This window comes from Corvus hawaiiensis, chromosome Z (genome assembly GCF_020740725.1).
Source record: "Corvus hawaiiensis isolate bCorHaw1 chromosome Z, bCorHaw1.pri.cur, whole genome shotgun sequence".
Classification (NCBI taxonomy): domain Eukaryota; kingdom Metazoa; phylum Chordata; class Aves; order Passeriformes; family Corvidae; genus Corvus; species Corvus hawaiiensis.
The window spans coordinates 18,601,720-18,626,102 of NC_063255.1; positions in this window are offsets into that span (position 1 = coordinate 18,601,720).

A 24,383-nucleotide genomic window follows, 5' to 3' on the forward strand; every position below is an offset into this window, starting at 1 on the left:
AACCCACAAACCCTATTGCTGAAACTCATTAATATCTTTCTGACCAGTCCTAAAATTTGACCCCATATTCCCAATAAACTTACTTTCTTCGCTGGTATCTCAAAGCTTTTCTTTTATTGGATTGCATCACATATAGTCTAAACCAGATTTCTTTTAGGGACAAAGGGCAGACTGATGCTCTCTAGAGCTGTATCCACTGAGGTTAAATCAAAGTAAAGAGAGCATTAGTGCAACTCATAAAGCATTTGGTAGTAGTGCCCATAAATGTGACCGCACTTGTCCAAAAATATAAATGCCAAATCGGATTAAGTTATTTAAAAGCTCCAGGAATGATCTAGGAAAGGAATACTTATTTTATTAAATTAATTTTGGTTTAGATCAGCAAAACAAAGGCAGAGAAGGTATTAACTGTTCCCTGTTAAAGAAATAAACACTAACATAGTAGTTCATTCAGTTTTACTAATGTCCTGGTAAATGGAGGTACTGTACTTAACACAAATTACTATCCAAATGTAATTCTGCTAAAAGTTAAAGAAATTGCCAACCACCAAAGAAGTTTTATGCTGGAAGAGCCTTCCAGCAGGAACAATGAGTGCAAATGACTTAGGTAATCTGAGGTTTCTTTGCTGGTTTTGCTGGCTGTTTATTTTTTTAAGAATTATTGTGACCACTCTGTTGATGGCATTATATACCTTAGTTATGATAACAGGTGACTGAATTCCGTGACAGAGATGCCTTTCCATCCATGTATGGTTTTATTCATTATAGGGATACAGACCAGTGCAACAGACAAACAAGAAACCCAAATAATATATTTACATATTCTGAAGTAGCTGATACACTCAGAAATTTTGCAGGTGAGACAAATCCAAATGTACACAATTAACATCCTGCAGTACCTTCCACCTGATTAAGCTAGCTATATATAGCAGAACCCTGAGTTCATTCAGGCAAGCAAAATGGTGTTTATGAATTTTATTTGAATTTTATGCTCCAGATCCTTACTCTTGAACATATCTTAATAATTTAGTTGAACAACAGATTTGTCTGCGTAAGACTGTTTGGTAATGCATTCTATTCTACTAAGTAGTCATTAGGCTGCCTGCCCTAATGACTATGATACAGATGTGGAATTCAAGGAACCTGGGTTTTATTTTGTCATTAATACAATGCATGACTTTTTAGCAAGTCACTCTCTTACAATAACAACTTGCATAACTTTGAGTTATTCTGTGAAGCAGGAGCAGCCAGACAGTTTACCTTTGAAAAATGCTGGTTTCTCTCCACTGGATATAACAGGAGCATAACCTGCTGCTGAGACCTACATATCTAACTTTTAAACACTTAAATTAGATCAATAATTCTGGCTGTATCTTTCAAAAAGGAAATTGCATTGAGACAATAATTCATAGCTTTTTTTTTTTTTTTTTTTTAGATTTCAGTGTGACTAGTATCTTATTTCAAAAACAAAGCAAAACAAAAGAAAACACAAAACCACAGGAATTAACCAAGAAAAAAATCTTCTATGATAGTCCAAAAAAAAAGCAAGAGTAATGCTAAGGTTAAGGAGTCTATCTGGAATAACATCCATCAGATAAAATGAATAATCCATAACATTAACAACAGGTATGGAGAGATTTTGATCTTCCATAGTTACATATAGTGGTTTGTTGAAAGAGACATTAAAGACCATCTCATTTCAAAATCCTGCCATGGGCTGGGACACTTCCCACTAGAACAGGTTGTTTAGGACTCTGTCCAACCAGGCCTTGAGCTGTTCTTGGCACAGAGCATACACAAGTTCTCTGATATCTCTTTACTACCTTTTGAGTAAAGAATTTTTTCCTAATATGTAACCCAAATCTGACCTCCTTCAGTTTAAAACTATTCTCCCTTGTAGTGTCACTACCTGTCTGTATAAAAAAATTCTTCTCCCTCCTTTTTTTAAGGCCCCTTAAAGTACTAGAAATCCACACCAAGGTCTCCCTGGAGCCTTCTCTTCTCCAGGGTGAACAACAGAGGATCTCTCAGCCTTTCCTCTTGAAATGTTCCATCCCTCATCCTTCTCGTTGTACAATAGACAGGGAGATCCGTATATAATTTAAAATCACAATCACAGTACATGCTGAGTTGGAAGGGACCCACAAGTACAATTGAGTCCAACTCCTGGGCCAACACCATCCCCAAGAGTCACACCCTGTGCCTGAGAGCATTGTCTAAATGCTTCTTGAACAGGGATGGTGTTGGGACCACTTCCCTGGGGAGCCTGTTCCAGTTTCCAACCACCTTCTGGGTGGCAAATATTTTTCAACATATTTTGCCTTTAAGTTGCTGTGTCTACTCCAACACATTTTAATATTCCCCCTTTCAGACCTTTTTTTCCCCAACATCCTTTTCCAGGCTGAACAAAATTTACTGTGGTATTACATCCTTGCCATCCTAAGGAATGATCCAACCATGCTCCAGGAGGAAATATTAACAGTGGAATAATCCATGACTCATTGTTTCCCTACCTTAGCATCCCCATTGGTTATCTATAATCAGGATTATCCTCTGATCATGATTTTGATGGATTTTTTTTTTTTTTTTTTTTAATGCATAAAACAGGGCTCTCTGGGAGGGGTTAACAGTCATGAGAGCAACTGCTTCTTCTCAGGTAGCCCACCTTGTAGACAAAATGAAGACTGTCCAAATTGCTACCACCATCAATCTTCCTTGTCTTTAACTTTGCACTGCAAGGTTATTTCACAAATTAGTAGAAAACAAAAAGAACAGACCCAAAAACATGGAACAAGCTGGGATCCATTCAGTTTTGTTCTTCTCCAGACTTAGTGCCTACATAAATGAAATACCTAAAAATTTTCACTGAGGGAAATGAAAAAAGTGTAAGGGGGGGCACAAAACATAATTCCTTTAGGAGAGCTTTCCTATGGAGAGTCCCAGTCTTTGCCTGCACACAATCTTGTCTCACATGAAGACAAAAAAGAGATAAAACCCCAAAGAGCAACAATAAAAAAGTCCTCAACACCCTCTGCGATCACTAAAGTCACATGAGTTATATCAACAACTTGTCAGAAGTTTGCGCAAGTGAAATGCTTTCTAAGAATTCCCCTAACTCCAGAAAGAAAGGACATTTTTCTAGCTCAGACTGTGACAGAAATGTGACAGCAAATTTGAGATCCTAAAAGCCTGAACAGAAAAACAAGAATACCTGTTTCAGTTCCCACAGCAAAAAAAGGAAGAGAAATTGTAATATCAAGAGATGACATACCTGAAGGTTGTATTTTTCTCAGTTCATTTCGATTATGTTGGACTTGCCCTTCCTGACAAGGTCTGAAGAAGATGTAGTTTATGAGGGTGGTTGAAGTGTGATAAAGAAGCTGCAAGTTGAGGACGTGAAGGGTTAGGTGCCCTTGAGGAGTGAATGGGCTCAAGTGCTCTGCAAGGATTGATGTTATTAAATTGAATTATTATTATTAGCACTTGTAAAACATGGGGAATGGATGAGCAAAAGAGAAAAAAGTGCACATGAACAAAATTGAAATTAAAATGCAGTGCAGAAAACATCACAAGTAAACTACCAACATTTCATATTTGTAAATATATATCTAAAAAATGCTAAATTAAATTTAAAAAACTGAAGAAAACACAAGCATGTCAGATCAACTAGATACCTGTTTCAGACTCTGCCTTAAAATCTGATAAAAATCAATTCTGGTCCACCAAGCTATGCAGTAATCTGCCTTCCCACAAAACACTCCTTGACCCCTTGTAGCTGGGAGCTACATTATGTGTGCCATTGAGCAGTATTTAATTGGAGTCAACAGGCACTTGCTGATACAGGACAATTGTGGTAGCCAGTTCCTGGACACGGATAATGATACATCTAGATTTTTATGGAGAGTTGCATATTTCTGCATCTCCTACATGTGTCTCTGAGTGAATATATGGATAAAATATATGTGTTTGCTTGTGAGGACATAGGAGGAAATATATATATATATATATATATATATATATATATACACACGTATATATATGTGAAAGAACAGCTCTGCTTGGATTTCCTAAAGGATAAATAAACTCTATTAAATAGCAAGCCCACTGCTTTTATCAGAACGAGAGTCATGCAATAACTTTAAGATAATACATTATTACTTGACATTTCCCACTGCTTTTTTACTCTGCAATTTGAGCTGTTTGGCTGATGGTTCATGTACTTTTGATTCTTTTTATCGCTTATGTTTTAGATGAAGAAGAGGCAGATGGTGGGATCTGTCATTCACAATGGCTTTGAAGAACCTTGCTAGCATATATACCAGAAGACAGTATCCAAATTACACATCAGGGAAGTGGAACAGTGGAGAGCATTTGTGGGGTAGCAATGAGATGAGAAATCTGTGCAATCATTATGCAAGATTACAACATATCTAATACTGGAATGTGTCTAATTCTCCAAACTTGTCCACCCTTAGTCTTTTTCAGACTCTTCTTAACTAACCTCAGGGTTTAGTTTGGACTTAAAGTCATACTCAACATAGTTCCTATCTTCCTTTCTGGAACTGGCTCACATTTTGCAAAATATGTCCTTTCCTGACTCCCTGTGCACCCTGAGCCTCCATGTTGGTGGGGCTGTGAGAGAAGCAGAAAAGGCCTTGGCTCTGTGTAAGCCCTGCTCGGCAGTAATAAAAACATCCCTGTATTATCATCACAGTTTCCAGCACAAATCCAAAACACAGCCCCATAATGTCTCCTGTGGAGAAAGTTTCCTCTGCCCCAGCCAAAACCAGCACATGGTATCACTCCTGGAATGTAAGAAACTTTTGAGTGATGAACAAATACTGACACCGATGATGTACTAAGTACAATTATGTCAGGTATCTCTTGTCTAGTCTAGGTATCTATATGGCAAGCATTTCCATGATTTTGACCAGCTTTCTCTTTACCAACCCTCGTAATGACTATTTAGTAAGAACATACCTTCCAGACTAATATCGCATCTATGTCACAGCTCATGTTCCCACCATGTCTTTTGTTACGGTTTTCCCTACAAATATTGGTGCTTTATCTTTCCAAAACTTGTGTGGCAAAGAGCCAAAGGCATGACTGGAAGAATGTGCATTCATAGTGACTCCCATGGATTCCTCATTCTGGACTTACCAACAAGTGGGGAAAACCTAAGGATTGTTCCCCACACCCAGTCATTCCACACCAACAACAGAGCTGACAGCCCTGCATGCATCAGGCCCTCTGTGCCATAATAAGGCCTGACAGTTTTAGAACAGCGTTCATTTCTGCTGGCTAAATATGTCAGAAACCTAAAAGGAAATTGCCACCAAAAAAAAAAAAATCAGGGAAGCACTTAAAAAAAAAAAAAAAGAAAAAAATATTAATAAAAATAAACTGGTTGAACTGACAATGCTGGACAGATTGAAAATCAGGGCAAGGGACAGACAGTGAACAGAACAAAAGGAGGGTGTGGGTAAATGAGACTGATAAAACTCTCATTAAGGTTAATTGGATACTAGTCCATGTTGTGTTTATCTTACTTAGTCCAAAGTAAAACTCTTCTGCAGGAAAAGTTTACACTGAGGAAAATCAATGCCAGAAGACCAACTGTCCCCATTCGTAACCTAAAGTTTGAGAGTCTGTTTATGACGGATAACTCTTTGTGCATAGTCATGCCTTCATGAATTAATGCAGGTCTACATATGAAAATCAATGTTTCTTACACATATAAACACCACAGATCTGTATCAATCTCTCAAAGCCAAAGAGGGTTAAATATTTAAACAAGCTATGTATTGAAATGCATTTTTAATACCGTGAAGTCATGACGATGAAAGATTACTCAAGACCCTTCATTACTGAGTTTAGAGAGTAATGTGGTATTATTGGAGCAGATGGCACAGCTGTGTGCAGCCTCAGCCCCCGCCTGGCCCCCCCCAGGGTTAATCCAAGTGCCACTCGTGTGCAAAGTCATCTGTTGTCAGCCAATGGACTGAATGGATGGATGGCTGCATCCAGCTGCCACATCCATGCATGACAGCCAGGATGGCTAAAGTCTTTAAGAACAAGGTCTTTAAAGAGAATGGTGGCTTCTGTGATCCCTTGTTTCCTACACACAGAGTAAGGTGGGGAGGGGAAGAGTGAAGCAGCGCCCCGAGCTGTGTGCTCTGTCACTTAATTGCCCCGTTGTGCTGCTCTGTCACTTAATTGCTAGGATCATGTGGTATCATTATGTCAACTGTAATTGTCTCAGTTAATTTCAAGCTGGCATCTCCCCCACCCCCTACCCCCATCTTGCCTTTCTTTCTTCCCTCTCCCTTGCTGAGTGAGTGAGTGTGGGTGTTGTGACAGTGGCAAAGAGAGGAAAGAACCAATCGGACAACATTTGATAGTGATTAATTAAAAAAGACGAAGAAACAGGCAAGTGTGAAGTAAGGATCTGTGCTGTGGCAGTCCATGAAAGAGTTAGCTACATGGCTATTAACACTGTCACAGCTGTGGGGAAAAGGAGCCCTGCACCTCAGGAGATACTTCTGAAGCTTTTCCTTGCACTGAGTTTTCTGTTGGATACTAGTACAAAGAATATCACTCTATGACAGAGGCCCTGGCTTCCAGATTTATACAACAAGATCAGATGCAGCACATTCCCTTTAGTCTATATTTGCAATACTGCATACAATATTGAGTGTGTATACATTGAGTGTATAAGATACAAAGAGTATGCACAAATACAAAGAGTGTGCACAAAGCCTCAGAAAGCCTCTTTCCTATTTTGTGCTGATGTAATTTAGGTGGTTTCTGTGGAAAAAATATCTAGTTTATTTGTGCATCTCTTTATCCAGCTAGTGAATAATCTAAGATTTCTTAAAGGTTTCTTAAACTGCTCAATAACATACGGCTATGCCGCATGATATTGTGGAACAGAAGCTAGAATCCAGATTAAAGGAGAGGTATTTTTGGGCAGCATCTGCTGGACAATCGTCAACTTAGCAGACTCCATCAGAGAATACTCATGTGGATTTAAGTGCTTCTGTGAGCTGAAGTACCTACCTGTGTGTTGAATACCCAGGATAGATTTGACTTGTTAAATTACAATTCCAGAAACAATAAATAAAGCTGCGGAACATTTAGTGATGCCCATTATGTTCTGTGTGTCCTCCAGAAGTCTCCTTTCTGATCTCAAAAATATCTCTCTCCTTAATTGAACAGTCTTTCTATTGGACAGGTGATCCTCTTTCTGAGTCCAAGTGAGTTTTTTTCTGGGTAAAAGTCACAAAGATGGAATTCAATATTCCTGGAAAGATCACATAAATGACTTGTGTAACAACACTAGGTCTTCCTTACCACTACTACAGAAGATTCATTCCACATATGTTAGGACTGCATTTACTTCTTCCATAGCCATGTGGATGCTTCAAAGTCAAGCTGTAATCAAGTAAGACAAGGAAGTCTTGCTCTTCCTTTGGACTTTACCAAATATGTAAAGTTTTTTTTTCTAATCCTTCATCATGCAATCTCTGATCCTGTGTAATGAGTATAACCTTAGTTTCTGAGGTCAGCTCTCTTTATGGATGGTAAGTAGTGACTTTTCTGCTTTTTCATTCCCTATTAATTGTGAGTTACTTTGAAATTTCTTCTCCTTGCAAATGATTTGAAACATTATCAAATGAAGCAGCAAACACAAAAACAATCCTTGCTGTGTTAAAATTCTTAAATTAAGATTTCAATATTATCAGACAAGTAAATAAAGCATCAAATGAAGTCCACAGAGAGGATAATACATTAGAATAGGAAAAAGGATTTGCCTAATTTACATTCTTTTCTTGTCTAAGTGGTTGTAAATACTAGCAGATTTAGGAATCCAATATAGGTATATTTATACCAGCAGCGTGGGTTGCTATATGAAAAGTTACATGGATATTTCTGATAAGTACCTAAAAATTACCCTCAAATTTTTAGGTAATGTCTTCTAATTTTTTTTTCTTCTCCAAAGAAAGTTATGTTAACTCGTCTCTCATTTGGAGCAGGCTAAGAATATATGAGCAGTTACTTGGCTCAACTGGCAAGCAATAACTCCTCAAACCACCACAGCTCTATTGATCCCTAAACATTACTAGATGGCAGTGATTTTTAGGCAGGTAGAGTTTTAAGTGGGGATTTATAAATTATAAATTTATAAATTATAAATTTATGAAAGGGCACAGAGGTGGCAATGTAGATTTTGATATTGAGGATTCTGCAGCTGTTAATATTTGATCTCAGGAAGAATAGAAAATAGAAATTATTTATCTAAGGAATTTTTCAAACTCTTCAGAATGTGGGAATCTGCAAACTGGATTAGACAAAAGAGCTGTCTAGTCCTGCCCTGGTCAAAATCTAGCAGCTTCTATTCCGATAAGTTTTCAGCCCTGTTCTGGGAGTTGCCCAAAGAGATGCAAACATGAGAAATGTTGCAGGTAAATTTAAAATAAGAACCATTACAGAAGTGTACTTTAACTTTTCCACTTGTTTTATTTAGTTTTAAATCAATAGCATTTCCTAGAAATCAAAATGCTATAAAGGAAGTTAAAGAAAATGAAAGGATTCAAGCTAAGATACAACACTCAGTGGAAATGATCATCAGACATTTTAATGGTCTTAAGAATTGCTGCGATTTGTGTTAAACTGAACGGCCAGACAGGCATGGAAACCAGTCCAGAAAGTTCTGCTTTCCTAGAAGAACTAACCATAAGATAAGTCTCTAAATGGATGCTTAATGTGGGTTGAAACATCTTTGAAAAGCCAAGCAGCTCTCTACCATGATTTACATGTTTTACCCTCAAACATATTGCTAGTTTTTCTTATTACTCCTGCATATTCTCATCAAAACAAATAAGCACAAAAGATCATGGCTCCATGGCTTGCTGGATAAAGTTTTGCACAGTAGCCGACTGGCTCTGAGCCAAATCTGACCCTAAAGCTCCCCAATGTAGTGGCTTGATCCTAGAAAATTACATAATATCTTGGTTACTGCAGTGAGTTAATGTGTTTACACAGATTCTCTACCTGTGGTGGTTTATGTCTTTTAAGTTTTGAGTATGAGCCCATGAAGACCTACCCCCATATTTATAGAACTGCTTCAAACCACCCTTAATTTCCAGAAGTGCTCTCTTCAGTTTTCCACTTTATTTATGTGGCTTCCATTCCATTTACAGGGCTTAAAGCATTAGTATAAAGAAACTGGCAAGCAGAAAACCTTTTTGGCTGAAAAGGTAATGGAATTCTGTTCAGTTATTTTGCCAGGAGTAGAGGATGATTAGCACTAATTACAGCTTGTGACACTGAGAGAAATTTGGAGTAAAAATGCAAAATGTCCTTTAAAAATAACTATTGCAGTAATAATGCTGTATGTCTGGTAGCAAACAAACAAAAAAAGGCTTTCCATTTGCTGGATTGGATTTTTTGTTTAGTTTTATTTCATAATGTACTTGAACTTCATGGAAACTGTTTCATATTTGACAGTGTTCTGTCAGCAGAATATTCACTTTTTTCTTTTTCCTGTTTTGTTCCCACTTTCAGAAGGAATTGGACAGCATTAGGCAGACAGAGAGAAAAACACAAAAGTTCTAAACCCTGTGACCATTTATATTTAGCTATTTAAGAAAGAACTAAAAGAAACAAACTAATTTTCCTGTTTACCAAGGGAGGTAGTCAGACATGTTTCTGCTCCCCAGACAACACAGTGCTTTACAGTAAGATACCTTATTGCATTACTTCTATATGTGATATTGGCAGTATTCTACTAAACTGAAAAATATTTAACCTGCAGTTAGAGGAGCAGACACCAGCCTTTAAAACAGCCATGGCATCCCTGCCCACAGAATGGGCATCTGAGCATCTCCAGGTGTGCAATAGAGTTAACTCTGAGTCTAAAATTGCTCCAGATGTGCTACAACAGAAGTTATGTTTAACACTTGAGAGGAAGTTCTGACTGCGCTCCCAAAAATTCTGTGAACAGCAGCCATCAAGGACAGATATTTGAACTTCATTAAGACAGAGATGTTAAACAGGGAGTGCCCTAGTGGACTGAAGCTGAAGCTGTGCTTCTCTGGAGTGAACAGAACTGTCTCACAAAGGCTAGTAATTTCTCATTCAGAAGGATCTTTATAGTTAAAATTCATACACTTTGAAATCAGTGCTTTAGAAATACATGCATAATTTTTTCTAATATGCCATTAAGACTTTTTAAAACACTGTGATCAGATCAGGTGTCTTCATTTCATTGGAAGCTGATGACAAAACTCATCCTTTCCCATTCATCTTCAACTTGATTCATATTAAAATTTCAATTTTTTCACCAGCTATGTGTTTTTTCCTGCTATAGCCGCCCCCCCATCTCATTTTCTTTCCTTCTTTGCTCCTGTAATAGAATATCAGCTATTCAAGGCTGTTTTGTTTTTTTTTTCTCCTAATCAATGATTCTCAGGTGCTAGGATCCTGAAGCAATACTTTTAGTACATGGAGCAAACAGATGTTTTTGCAAGGGAGGCCTTGAGTAATTCCAAGAAAACATTCCTGCAGGTGAAACTGAAAAGTGTCACTTGCACTAGAAAGAGAATATCTACAGCAGTGACTCTCAACCTTGGAGAACTGGAGTGCTGCTTCATCACTGAATAGAGCCATATGGTAATTATCCCTCCACTGAATTACGCTGTTAGTCATTGTTGGGGTTTTAGTTTAGTCTTAGGTTTTCCTGTTAAGGGAATTTTCTCCCATATGCATGTTGCTAGGGGACAAATAGCTGTACTTAAGAAAGACAAAAAGGGGAGTGGGGCGGGCCTGGCTACGCCTTTGTCTACACCTGGGTGTGGGGACAGTTCGCTCTGAGCGTCCGGAGAGAGAAGCTGCAGAGAAAGGAGCTGCTGCTGCTTTCTTTTTGGCCGCTCTTTCTTCCTGCTGGAAGCAACGCCGGGACCCCAAAAGCCGCTTTCCCTGCCCTGCTGGAGACCGAGCTGTGGCTGTCCTGCCCCGCTGCTGCTTCGAGCTTTTCGCTACGCTGTAGCCCTGCTCGCCCTGCCTGCCTGGGCCTCCGTGGTTTTTCCCATCTGGATACATCTCGCCTGCCACCCGGGATTCACGTTCGTCCCTGCCATTCCAGCCTGCTGTTCCTGAGAGCCCGGGATCAGCTGCCCAGGGGTTTGTGAAGCCTTTGTTCCATCCCTTCCCGGGATCCCAGGGCACCGGTGCCGCGGGTTTCCCGAGCTCGCTCCGGAGCGCCCCCTGCAGCCGCGGGGGAACCATCGCACCTGCCCTGCTCACCGGGAGCCGCCAGCGCCCCTGCCGGCTGCGAGCGGAACTGCACCCGAGGGGAAAAGGGCCTGACAGCCGAGAAGGCTGGCACTGGGTTTGTGATTGCTGTTACTGCCAGAGTTGTTGTTGTTTTGTTTGACTGGTTATATACATATATATATAGAGTAAAGAACTGTTATTCCTATTTCCCACATCTTTGCCTAAAGACCCTTGATTTCAAAATATAATAACTTGGAGGGAAAAGGGGTTATATCTGCCACCTCAAGGGGGGCCTCTGCCTTCCTTAGCAGACACCTGTCTTTCAAAACCGAGACAGATCTTGGCGCCCAACGTGGGGCCTAAGGGCATTAAGAGATAGAGGTGAAAAAGGAATAACAGTTCCTCGATAACTTTATTTTGTGTGCTGGATATTGGAACCTTGTTAGGCAGCACTATGTGGTCTAGTTTACCCTGGTTTGGGTGGCATGTAGCCGTGGCTATATTCTTCCCCTTTGCAGCTCCTTACTTGAATATGGGTCCTCTGACTAAGGCTACCATTGCTGTTATCCAGCTTGCGTTATGGGTCGAGAAGGTGAGGAATTCATGGGTTTTTAACTTCCTCCGGAATGTGGGCACATGGATAAACAGCTATCACACACTGAGCACATGTTTTTGGGGTTATGTTAACAATGGTACCTTCTGTGAGGAAATGACACCAGGGGAAGTTTTCTCCCAACCCCTCAACCAGTTCTTTGGGCCCACCCCATCAATTTTCGAAGGGTTTAAATTCCCTCTGAATACTAACCATCTGCTGCTGATAGGCCTACTCTATTTAGCATTCAAGGATAAGTTGAGATTGGCTTGGATATCTACCCGGACACCAGCCCCAGAGACTAGAGATCCTGCCCCAGAACCTGACATGGCCCCAGAGAGTAGAGTTCCTACCCCAGAGCCTGATCCTGCTCCAGAGCCTGACACGGCCCCAGACACTAGAGATCCTACCCCAGAGCCAGAGCCTGCCACAGCCCCAGACACTAGAGATCCCGCCCCACAGACTGATACTGCCCAACAGTCCACCTCAGAAATGGACTACCCAAACTGGGTGGGGGTACTGGCAAAAGGGATGCAGGAGATGTGCCAAGAGATGGGTCAGGTGCGCCAGGGGATATGCCAGGAGATGGGTCAGGTGCGCCAGGGGATATGCCAGGAGATGGGCCAGGTGCGCAAGGAGATGTGCCAGGAGATGGGCCAGGTGCGCAAGGAGATGTGCCAGGAGATGGGCCAGGTGCGCCAGGAGATATGCCAATTGCTAAGGGAATACACCTCCTCAGCTAGTGAAAAACCCTCTCCCTGCCCCAAAGAGGGTGAGTCCGATGGTGCAGCAGTGGAACCCACGGATGTTACAACCGTCCAGGCCTCAGCTGAACCACAAGGACAACCACAGCCAGCAGCAGTCGCCCCTGTGCAAAGGAGGAAGTATAAGACCAAATCAGTACGACCAGTTAATGATGATGGGCAACCAGGGCCCTCACAACCAGCAGGAGAGCCAGAGCCAGAAGTCATCACTGAGTCCCTGTCGCACGACAGTCTCCGGGCTATGCGAAACGACATTGTGCGAAGGGGGCGTGAGCCTTATACCACCTGGCTGCTTCGGGTTTGGGACCTTATGGGCACAAGTGTGCAACTGGATAGTGGTGAGGCAAGGTATCTGGGATCGTTGACCCAGGACCCAGGTGTGGACCAGATATTTGTGAGGGAGCCAGGGCCTCTCTCTCTCTGGGAGCGGCTCTTAATGAGTGTGAGAGAAAGGTTCATCCACAAAGAAAGAATGCAGGAGTATCATCATAGAATGCAGTGGAAGACACTCGAGCAAGGGATCCAACAGCTAAGAGAGGTGGCAATATTAGAGGTACTCTTTGGGAAGGATGGACAGCATGATAATGACCCCGATAAGGTCAGGTGCACAGGACAGATGATGTGGAACCTGGCAAGGCTAGGGCCATCGCAATACACCACCTTCATTGCAACGATTGATGCTGACAATACCCGAGAAACAGTGGGCTCTGTTGCCAACAGGCTCAGGCATTATGACAGCATGATCAATGGCCCGCTGAAAGCTCATGTCTCTGCTGTGGTCCAGGACCTCAAAGAGGAGATGAAGGAGATGAGGAAGGAAATGAGGGAGGAGATGAGGGAGGAGATGAGGAGGGTCAGTGTGGCACCAGTGCGAGTCACAGGCCCCCAAGTCAGAGCCCGTCGTCCCCCTGCTAGAGAGAGAGGGTACACCCCACGAGCTGAGCTGTGGTTTTTCCTGTGTGAGCATGGGGAAGACATGAGAAGGTGGGATGGGAAACCCACCTCTGCCCTGGCAGCGCGGGTGCGCGAACTCAAGGAGGGAGGCACTAACCGAGGGGGTTCCGCTAAGGTGAAGGTAGCCTCAGCCTCCCGTGACCGAGCTGCCAGGTATTACAGAAGGGAGGATGATATGTCGGATCCCCTTGAAGGTACCTCGAGCATGTACGCCCAGGGAAAGAATGATAACCAGGGCTAGAGGGGCCCTGCCTCTAGCCAGGAAGAGGCACGGGAGAACCGAGTTTTCTGGACGGTGTGGATCCGATGGCCTGGCACATCAGAGCCACAAAAATATGATGCATTGGTTGATACTGGGGCACAGTGTACTTTAATGCCATCGGGACATGTGGGGGCAGAACCTGTATCCATCGCTGGGGTGACCGGGGGATCACAGCAGTTGACCCTTTTGGAAGCTGAGGTGAGCCTGACTGGGAAGGAGTGGCAAAAGCATCCGATTGTGACCGGCCCAGAGGCCCCGTGTATTCTGGGCATAGACTTCCTCCGGAATGGCTACTACAAAGACCCAAAAGGACTCAGGTGGGCATTTGGGATTGCTGCTGTGGAGGCAGAGGGCATTAGGCAATTGAACACCCTGCCCGGACTATCTGAGAATCCTTCTGCAGTTGGGCTCCTGAAAGTGGAAGAGCAACGAGTGCCAATTGCCACCTCGACAGTGCACCGCCGGCAGTATCGGACAAATCGAGATGCTGTGATCCCCATCCACAAGATGATCCGCGAGCTGGAGAGTCAAGGGGTGGTCAACAAGACCCACTCACCCTTCAACAGCCCCATCTGGCCTGTGCGCAAGTCTGACGGGGAATGGAGATTGACTGTGGACTATCGTGCCCTGAATGAAGTGACTCCACCGTTGAGCGCTGCCGTGCCAGACATGTTGGAGCTCCAGTACGAGCTGGAGTCCAAAGCAGCAAAGTGGTACGCCACTATTGACATTGCCAATGCATTCTTCTCCATTCCTCTGGCAGCAGAGTGCAGGCCTCAGTTTGCCTTCACCTGGAGGGGTGTGCAGTACACCTGGAACCGACTGCCCCAGGGGTGGAAGCACAGTCCCACCATCTGTCATGGACTGATCCAGACTGCACTAGAAAAGAGTGAGGCTCCAGAACATCTGCAGTACATTGATGACATCATTGTGTGGGGGAACACTGCAACCGAAGTGTTTGAGAAAGGAGAGAGAATAATTCAAATTCTCCTGCAAGCTGGTTTTGCCATCAAGAAGAGCAAGGTCAAGGGACCTGCCCGAGAGATCCAGTTCCTGGGAGTAAAGTGGCAAGATGGACGACGTCAGATTCCCACTGAGGTCATCAATAAGATCACAGCAATGTCTCCGCCGACCAACAAGAAGGAAACACAAGCTTTCCTAGGTGCTATAGGTTTCTGGAGGATGCACATTCCCGAGTACAGCCAGATCGTGAGTCCTCTCTACCTGGTTACCCGCAAGAAGAATGATTTCCACTGGGGCCCTGAACAGCAGCAAGCCTTCGCCCAGATCAAACAGGAAATTGCTCACGCCGTAGCCCTTGGCCCAGTCAGGACAGGACCAGAGGTGAAGAACGTGCTCTACTCTGCAGCCGGGAACAATGGTCTGTCCTGGAGCCTCTGGCAGAAGGTGCCTGGTGAGACTCGGGGCCGACCACTGGGATTCTGGAGCCGAAGCTACAGAGGATCTGAAGCCAACTACACTCCCACCGAGAAGGAAATCCTGGCAGCTTATGAAGGAGTCCAGGCTGCCTCAGAAGTAATCGGCACAGAGGCACAACTCCTCCTGGCACCCCGACTACCGGTGCTGGGGTGGATGTTCAAAGGAAAGGTTCCCTCCACGCATCACGCCACCGACGCTACTTGGAGCAAATGGATCGCCCTCATCACGCAGCGCGCCCGAATTGGAAACCCAAGGCGCCCTGGGATCTTGGAAATAATTACGAACTGGCCGGAAGGTGAGACTTTTGGGTTATCTTCTGAAGAAGAAGAGGAGCAGGTGACACGTGCCGAAGAAGCCCCACCATATAACGAGCTACCAGAGAGTGAAAGACAATACGCCCTCTTCACTGATGGTTCCTGCCGAATTGTAGGCGCTAGCCGGAAATGGAAAGCCGCTGTATGGAGCCCCACACGACAAGTTGCACAGGCCACTGAAGGAGAAGGTGGATCGAGCCAATTTGCTGAGCTCAAAGCTGTCCAATTAGCTCTGGACATAGCTGAAAGAGAGAAGTGGCCAAAGCTCTACCTCTACACCGATTCATGGATGGTAGCCAATGCTCTGTGGGGTTGGCTGGAAAGGTGGAAGAAGGCAAACTGGCAGCGCAGAGGAAAACCAATCTGGGCTGCTGAAGAGTGGAAAGACATTGCCACTCGGGTAGAGAAGCTATCCGTGAAGGTCCGTCATGTAGATGCTCACATCCCCAAGAGCCGGGCTAATGAAGAGCATCGTAACAACAAACAGGTAGATCAGGCTGCGAAAATAGAGGTGTCCCAGATAGACTTGGATTGGCAACATAAAGGAGAACTGTTCCTAGCTCGATGGGCCCATGATGCCTCAGGCCATCAGGGCAGAGATGCCACCTATAAGTGGGCACGAGACCGAGGGGTGGATCTAACCATGGATAGTATCTCCCAGGTTATCCATGATTGTGAGACATGCGCTGCGATCAAGCAGGCCAAGCGGGTGAAGCCTCTGTGGTATGGCGGGCGATGGTCCAAATACAAGTATGGGGAGGCCTGGCAGATTGATTACACCACACTGCCTCAAACCCGCCAAGGCAAGCGCTATGTGCTCACAATGGTAGAAGCCACCACTGGGTGGCTGGAGACCTACCCTGTGCCTCACGCTACTGCCCGGAACACCATCCTGGGCCTGGAAAAGCAAGTCCTTTGGAGGCATGGCACCCCTGAGAGAATCGAGTCTGACAATGGGACTCATTTCAAGAACAGCCTTATAAACACCTGGGCTAGAGAACATGGCATAGAGTGGGTGTACCACATCCCTTACCATGCACCAGCAGCTGGGAAGGTTGAGCGGTGTAATGGACTGCTTAAAACCACCTTGAAGGCACTGGGTGGGGGGACTTTCAAAAACTAGGAGATGCATTTAGCAAGAGCCACCTGGTTAGTTAACACTCGAGGTTCCACCAGCCGAGCAGGCCCTGCCCAATCTGAACCCCTACAAACAACAGATGGAGATAAGGTTCCAGTGGTGCACATGAGAGGTATGCTTGGAAAAACTGTTTGGGTAAAGTCTGCCTTGAGCAAAGACAAACCCATCCGTGGGGTTGTTTTTGCTCAGGGACCAGGTTGCACCTGGTGGGTGATGCAAAAGGATGGAGAGACCCGATGCTTACCTCAAGAGGACCTTGTTTTAGGGTGAACTACCCATGGCTCCGTACTTGTATCAATATCAGCATGTATATTTGTATATAATTTGGGTAATGCATAGATTTATATGGTTAAAAAAAAAAAAAGTTAAGTTTCATGTAACATGTTAGTATGGGAAAAAATTCGGGGTGGATAATGTTGGGGTTTTAGTTTAGTCTTAGGTTTTCCTGTTAAGGGAATTTTCTCCCATATGCATGTTGCTAGGGGACAAATAGCTGTACTTAAGAAAGACAAAAAGGGGAGTGGGGCGGGCCTGGCTACGCCTTTGTCTACACCTGGGTGTGGGGACAGTTCGCTCTGAGCGTCCGGAGAGAGAAGCTGCAGAGAAAGGAGCTGCTGCTGCTTTCTTTTTGGCCGCTCTTTCTTCCTGCTGGAAGCAACGCCGGGACCCCAAAAGCCGCTTTCCCTGCCCTGCTGGAGACCGGGCTGTGGCTGCCCTGCCCTGCTGCTGCTTCGAGCTTTTCGCTACGCTGTAGCCCTGCTTGCCCTGCCTGCCTGGGCCTCCGTGGTTTTTCCCATCTGGATACATCTCGCCTGCCACCCGGGATTCGCGTTCGTCCCTGCCATTCCAGCCTGCTGTTCCTGAGAGCCCGGGATCAGCTGCCCAGGGGTTTGTGAAGCCTTTGTTCCATCCTTCCCGGGATCCCAGGGCACCGGTGCCGCGGGTTTCCCGAGCTCGCTCCGGAGCGCCCCCTGCAGCCGCGGGGGAACCATCGCACCTGCCCTGCTCACCGGGAGCCGCCAGCGCCCCTGCCGGCTGCGAGCGGAACTGCACCCGAGGGGAAAAGGGCCTGACAGCCGAGAAGGCTGGCACTGGGTTTGTGATTGCTGTTACTGCCAGAGTTGTTGTTGTTTTGTTTGACTGGTTATATACATATATATATAGAGTAAAGAACTGTTATTCCTATTTCCCACATCTTTGCCTAAAGACCCTTGATTTCAAAATATAATAACTTGGAGGGAAAAGGGGTTATATCTGCCACCTCAAGGGGGGCCTCTGCCTTCCTTAGCAGACACCTGTCTTTCAAAACCAAGACAGTCATTTTTGACTTACTATCAGAAAACATTGTATGATGATTTAACAACTTGTAAGGTCCAGGAAAAAAATCTGTAGTAGTAAAAATAAGAACGTGATGGGTTAACCCTGGGTATTTATTCAGCATGTGCAGTCAGTCAACATCATTACATTTTGCAGTTTGAATTTCCAAGCCATTCACTTCCTTTTGTTAGAAGACCTCTTCAAACTCCTTTCAAGTCAGTGGAAAGTTCCTGCTGATATGCACAAATTTTGGAACAGACACTAAAAGAGTTAAAAGAGCATAAAAGATTGTGAACCTTAGTCTGAATATCTAATTACTATTTTGTTTTTAGCCCAATGATTTTCCTCATGCTGTGTCAGATAAATGCCTTTCTTGCTTTTTTTCCTAAGGCACTGCTGCTTCCATGGTCACGCTCTCTTGTGTGATACTGGGTGGGTTCATGTCTCATATCACTGAAGCCCTCTGGAAGATTTCAATCAAATCTGATAGAAAGTGCAGAAGTCTGAGGCATAATCCAGATCCTACCAATGCCATGAAGAAAGACAACAAGCATTTTTTTTTCTTATTAGTTACTGAAAGAAGGACATAATATGAATTCACTCCATATAAATCTGAGAGACAAGGAAGGAGAAGCCTTCCATTAGACCTGAAACAAAAAAACAAAACTTCATTTCAACATTACCCCTCATCTAATACCCATAAACACATTTATGGTATAGAAAATCATATATAGCTGACCATCTGTCAAACTTTTGCTCACAGAATGTGGTTTTTGTGCACCAATTTGCACAAAGGATAATTTTGACCACCCATCATAAAAAAGAAATATAAATTTAGTAGATGAGACAGTTCTTATGGATCAGATGGTGGAAGTAATTTTTGTTTGGATGGAACATGAAAGGCCCACCAAGTCAGTTACATAGCCCAAAGAGAGGAAAAAGTAAGTCTGTGTGATAGGTCTGCTGGTCTTTCCTACTGGAGAGAAGCAAGATTAGGAGGTTGAGAAGTGCCTCTAATGGGTTTGGGCCTGGCACTGCGATCAAATTCACCTCATGGGCTTTTAGTATTAAATTGAGATATACTGATGAGGATACAGGTTTTTACACAGAGAATAAAAGAGTCCCCCTAAAAGGCAAAGGTGTATTTTCTGTTCTTTTGTGGGAGAGGTCTTCCACTCAGGGCAGCTAGTAGTATCCCTTGGGACAGAAGGGTGGTGCAGTCCATGGGTTGAAGTAAAGGAACTGCGAAGATTTCCAGATTGACCTTAATTCCCTGCTCTAACCACATAGAGATTTTAAGGCAGTTAGTATGTTACAATTCACAGGATATAACTGAAACAATGAGGGATTATCGGTGTGATCTCATCTAATGAGCCCTATGAAGATTAAAATATAATTGTACTTTTTAATTGTAATTGTAATTGTTTTGTAATTGTACTGATGTGATCATTCTGTACCTGAGCTAAAGCTAAAGGTTGGCCACTGCCAAGGAGAAAAGAAGATCGCTGGTACTGAGCTGTGTGGACATAACAGGCCTGAACACCACAGTATCAGATACTGTTGTGTCATATTCCACTGCCTGGTACATGCATTCAGATACAGTCTCAAGAAGAGCTCTGAAACCGGGTGGGAACATCGTAGTAAGATTTAGTGAAAAACACAAGCAGTAGGAAGCGCATAGGAAGGAAGCACAAATTACAGAGCACTATAAATTTTTAGAATTACAGCTGAATACTACTTCTATAGATGAAAGATAAATTAAAAAAAAAAAAAAAAAAATTAACTCCTAGTCTATAAAGTTTAAAGTAGTCTGATCTAACTTCAAGTACCAACATGAAATACGTCAAGGTGTAATCACCTCAGTTTTCCCCAGGAGCTGGAGGAGAAATGCAGAGACTTAACAAGAATGGTTAAGGTGGATGGAAAACGTTTGCTCAACATTCAGCATCTGGATTTCATACATCTGCTAAATAAGCTGATGAGCCTTCTTTTAACAAACTTCTTCTCTTTCTAAGGACATTTAAAGCAGGATTCATCTCAATTAACTCCTAAGTGTTTTTTTAGCCAAAGCCTATTTACTCAGCTCCCTTTGCAGTCAGTGTGGTCAGAAAAAGATTCTCAACCACTGTGATGAAGTTCTTTTCAGAATCAATCATTCTAGAAGTTGAGTTTCCCTGCTCTCTAATAATAGCTTAAATTCATGATTTCTGTAAGTACAGTTTTATATTCCATAATGTATAATGAGTATTGATAGATATACGTACATTCAGATACATATAGATGTACATATTTATGTGTGTGTGCTGTTCGCTTGTCAATTGACCAGTCCCAAAGGCTTTGCCTGGTTTTTTTCGTACTCTATGCTAAGAAAACATACTCAAGCATGATGTTCTTTCTCAAAAGCATTCTTGTTTTAAGGTGATGTCTCAATTTCATTTAATTTTGAGATTTAACATATTTTGAAGATAACTTGTTGACTTTATAGTGCTCTTATTTCTTGAAAAAAAAGATTTCTGAGATCAGATTGAATCGTTGGAAGTTTAAATATTAGATGATCAGAATTATCATCATCAGTGTTCTCTTATATTTTACAAAAAGGCATCAAATTACTCTAGGTCTATTTTCATAAACCAATTTTATTTGATATTAGTTATATTACCTTCCTTTAATTCTATTTTAATTAAATCTCATATTAGCTATTTTATTGTTTGCCTTAGGTTAACTTTAAACTGACAAAAGGACATCTATCAGGGCCATCCCATTTTCCTTTCTAAATGTTTCTGTACTTTGAATTTTTCCAGATCTTTGGTGATTTTTCTGTGCCACAAGACTTCCTGTTATCCATTACATTCTAGACAAAACTGCACACAGCTGCTTTGAAACACTTGAATACTGAGATTTTGGGGTTTGTCTTCCTTCTTTTCTTTCTCTATAATTAGTAATTGAAAGCAAAGTATTTCAATTCCATCACCCATGACCTGTAAACAACTTTTAACTTTTCTTCAACTACAGGGCAGAAAGACACTGATTGCTAAGTATTAGACAATTAGACAATTAAAACTTTTTTTTTTCTTAAAGATAGGTTGTCATTCTTTGTTCTCTCTTGTCCACTGTATTCACATATAAAAGGTTACATTAACTTATTTTGATATTGCAGTCATGTAACTCTTCACCCCAGGTTTCAGTAATGCAAACTAGGTCAAATTTATGCTCATAAATGAGCAATTCCAATTCCCTGTGTTTATTATCCAGGCTCCAAGCAGTGGTGTACAGGCAATCAAATAATTTCTTCTCTTCATGTCCTTCAGAGTCTTGATTAATTTGGTTCTCAACATTCTGATTTTGTTCTAAGTGAGTACGTTTGTTCCTGTTTTCACCCCTTTTCTTTCTCAGTTTAACACCTCTCTGACTACAATTATTGAAACTTATTTCTTTGTACTAATTAAGTTTTAATCATAATAAACTAATTGGCCAAAACTAAAACTTTATAGGATTATGTACAGGTTTCAATTAAACTCTTGTCTAAAAAGGCTTTCATTTCCAGGATAATTTCTGGAAGAAGAAGTCTAGGGTAGCCACTAGCTTGGACATATACACAGTCTTGAATACAATTTTCCATGAGGGTACTTTAATCTGCAGAAATTTCTTTTTTTTTTTTTCTAAGTAATCAACTTTCAGTCTTTCTTACCATGTGTTTTTCAGCTGGTGTGTTTGCTCGCATATGTATTTAGTTCTGGATGTACAAATTAAGTAATGATTTAAAGGATGGTTTGATATGCTATATGATACAAGGAAAACATTTGAGCCAATATAATTTTGTTGGGTTTTTTTTGGCAGAAGTCACTCATGGCGTTACCTCATCTAAATACACACACATACACACACACACACACACACACACACACACAAAAAAAAAAAAAAAAAAATTAAGCAAAATGTGGCATAGAGATGTTTTTTTAAATGAGCATTTAGTCTTATGGGGAAATAATTTTGCCCTTTGGTCTTTTCTAGCCAGCTTTCTTGTCCAGAAGATTTTTGTTTTGTAATTTCTGAAAGAGAAGTCATCCAAAGTTTAAGAGCTTTGATTTAACACAGAATACACTCAAAATCGGTTCGCAAAGTATTTTAAATTCAAGAGGACCATACTTCCACTGTTTTTCACTTTCCGAATTGTATCTTGTATGTGTTCTGTCTTTACAGACAGAAGGGATTTCTAAGAAAATTAGATGGGTAGCCTTCTGCTGTAGCCTTCTTTTGAGATCTCTAAAATCTTTTACGTACACTGCAATTAAGAATACACACCATCAGCAAATGACCTTTTGAATGATAACTTTAGAATTTTTCACAAGCTTTATCCATGGCTTTAGTGTTTGGCCTTGGAACTCTGCAGGGTATCTTACCTGCAGAGTAATCTTTGCATTTCAGAAAACATATTAAAAAATTAAGTACATTAAAACAGATTAAAAAATCCACATAGATAAAAATATCTTACAAACTTTGTCTGACTCGTTCAGATGGACACCTTGTTTCATTGGGATGAGTGTAGCAGCATTACCAACAACTGTACATTATATCTGCTTATTTCCAGTTTATTGTTGAACTGTGTCTTTAGACTGTTCTCCTGATTTTCCATATTGAAGATCTACTGAGAAATGTCCTTTTCTTTTTAACAGTATATCTGCCCACAAATCCATCTCTAGTCATAAGGAATCGTTACTCAGTGTCCTGTTTATGCTGGCCATTAGCTGTCCCTGTCCACCTCCCACTTCAATGTTTTCCTTGTCCTCTGTTTTTTTTGTTTGTTTGTTTGTTTGTTTGTTTTCTTCCTTAAATGTTTTTTTTCTGCCTTCCTAGAAACAGACAATAGTCCTGGCTTGTCCAAGAATTTTTTCACTTTATGGTTCTTGATCAAAGAGATCTGTTTTTCACTCTTCTGGTGTAAAATCTCTTTGTTCTGAACACAGTTCAAGTACCAAAGTTCTTCTTGCTTTTGATAAGAAAATTAATAAATAACTTCACTGCTCAACTAATATCTCACCACAAGGCAACATAATATTGTGTATAACACTGAAATGAAAAAAAAATCATAATATTTTCAAAAATCTACTGTTTGATTCCTCATAAATTCCCTTCACAACTGGTTTATCCAGTTATAGTCAGTCCTTGGCTCTACCCTTTTATAAATAGTAGAGAATTAATAAATGTGTGATAGGATCAGAAGAGAAACTGGGACCCAGCATTCTGAAAAGAAACACCTCTTCCACATGCCTCTGAACTGAGAAGAAATCAAAATCAATATCATCATTGGTTATAGTTATAACCAATAAAGCAAAAAATCCCCTAAGTTAATATTGGCTTGTAAACTACATTTTCTGCAGGAAAAAAACCCCTGCATTTGGAATGAAGCTAATTAAAGAAATATATACTACTGGGAAGGACTTGCTGCTACAGTTAAGGAAATGTGACTATTTGGTAAGAGAGCAGGGAAGAGAAAAGCTGTTTCTCGCATACTAAAGACGTTCAAAGTCCTGTGTACATTGGGTCTCATATAAATGTAATTTGAGAAGCTCACTTTTAATCTAGTTTGGGCTCTGATGATAACAGTTTTAATTGATACAATCAGAGACATTGCTGAGTGACTTTGCCTTCCCCTACATCAAAGGTAATTATTATTTTTATAGTTCAATTAGCAAACATTACATTTCTGTTTTCCTTGCAAAGATGGCACCACCTAATTTAGCAATAACATACATATCCCTGATGCCCTCTCAGGGACATGATGTTATTGTAATAGACTCTTCTGGACCTATTGATTCCTGGGAGCAAGTTTCCTTCCAATTTGCACCTTTCAACCCTTTTCTTTAAACGAACACTAATAGGGCAATTTGCCTGTTGTAGATCATAGTCTGCACTTTTTAAAAAAGAAATCTATACAACATTTTGCTCCAGAACAGCGCTTTTATGAACTTTTTTATCTTAATGACCAGAAAGAGAAAATATAGAGCTGTTTCTCTGTATATAGATCCAAGGAAGAGATGGTTTTCCCGTACTGTAATTATTATTTTTTCTGAGATTTCCAAAAATGTTCATGTCTTCTCCTCAGATGAAATCAGCAACCCCTCCCCAAAAGGCTCTCCAAAGCAGAAAAAGAAGGAATGTTGCACTAGGCCAGCTTTAAGGAGATTTATCCAGTGACTTTAAGACAGAAAACAGATTTATTTACAGACGTTAGGCATTGGGTCACTCACTTCTCAAGTGATCTTTCTAGACACTCATGCATGTGAACATCTATCAGTCACTCAGTCCTCTATGTGATGACACAGAT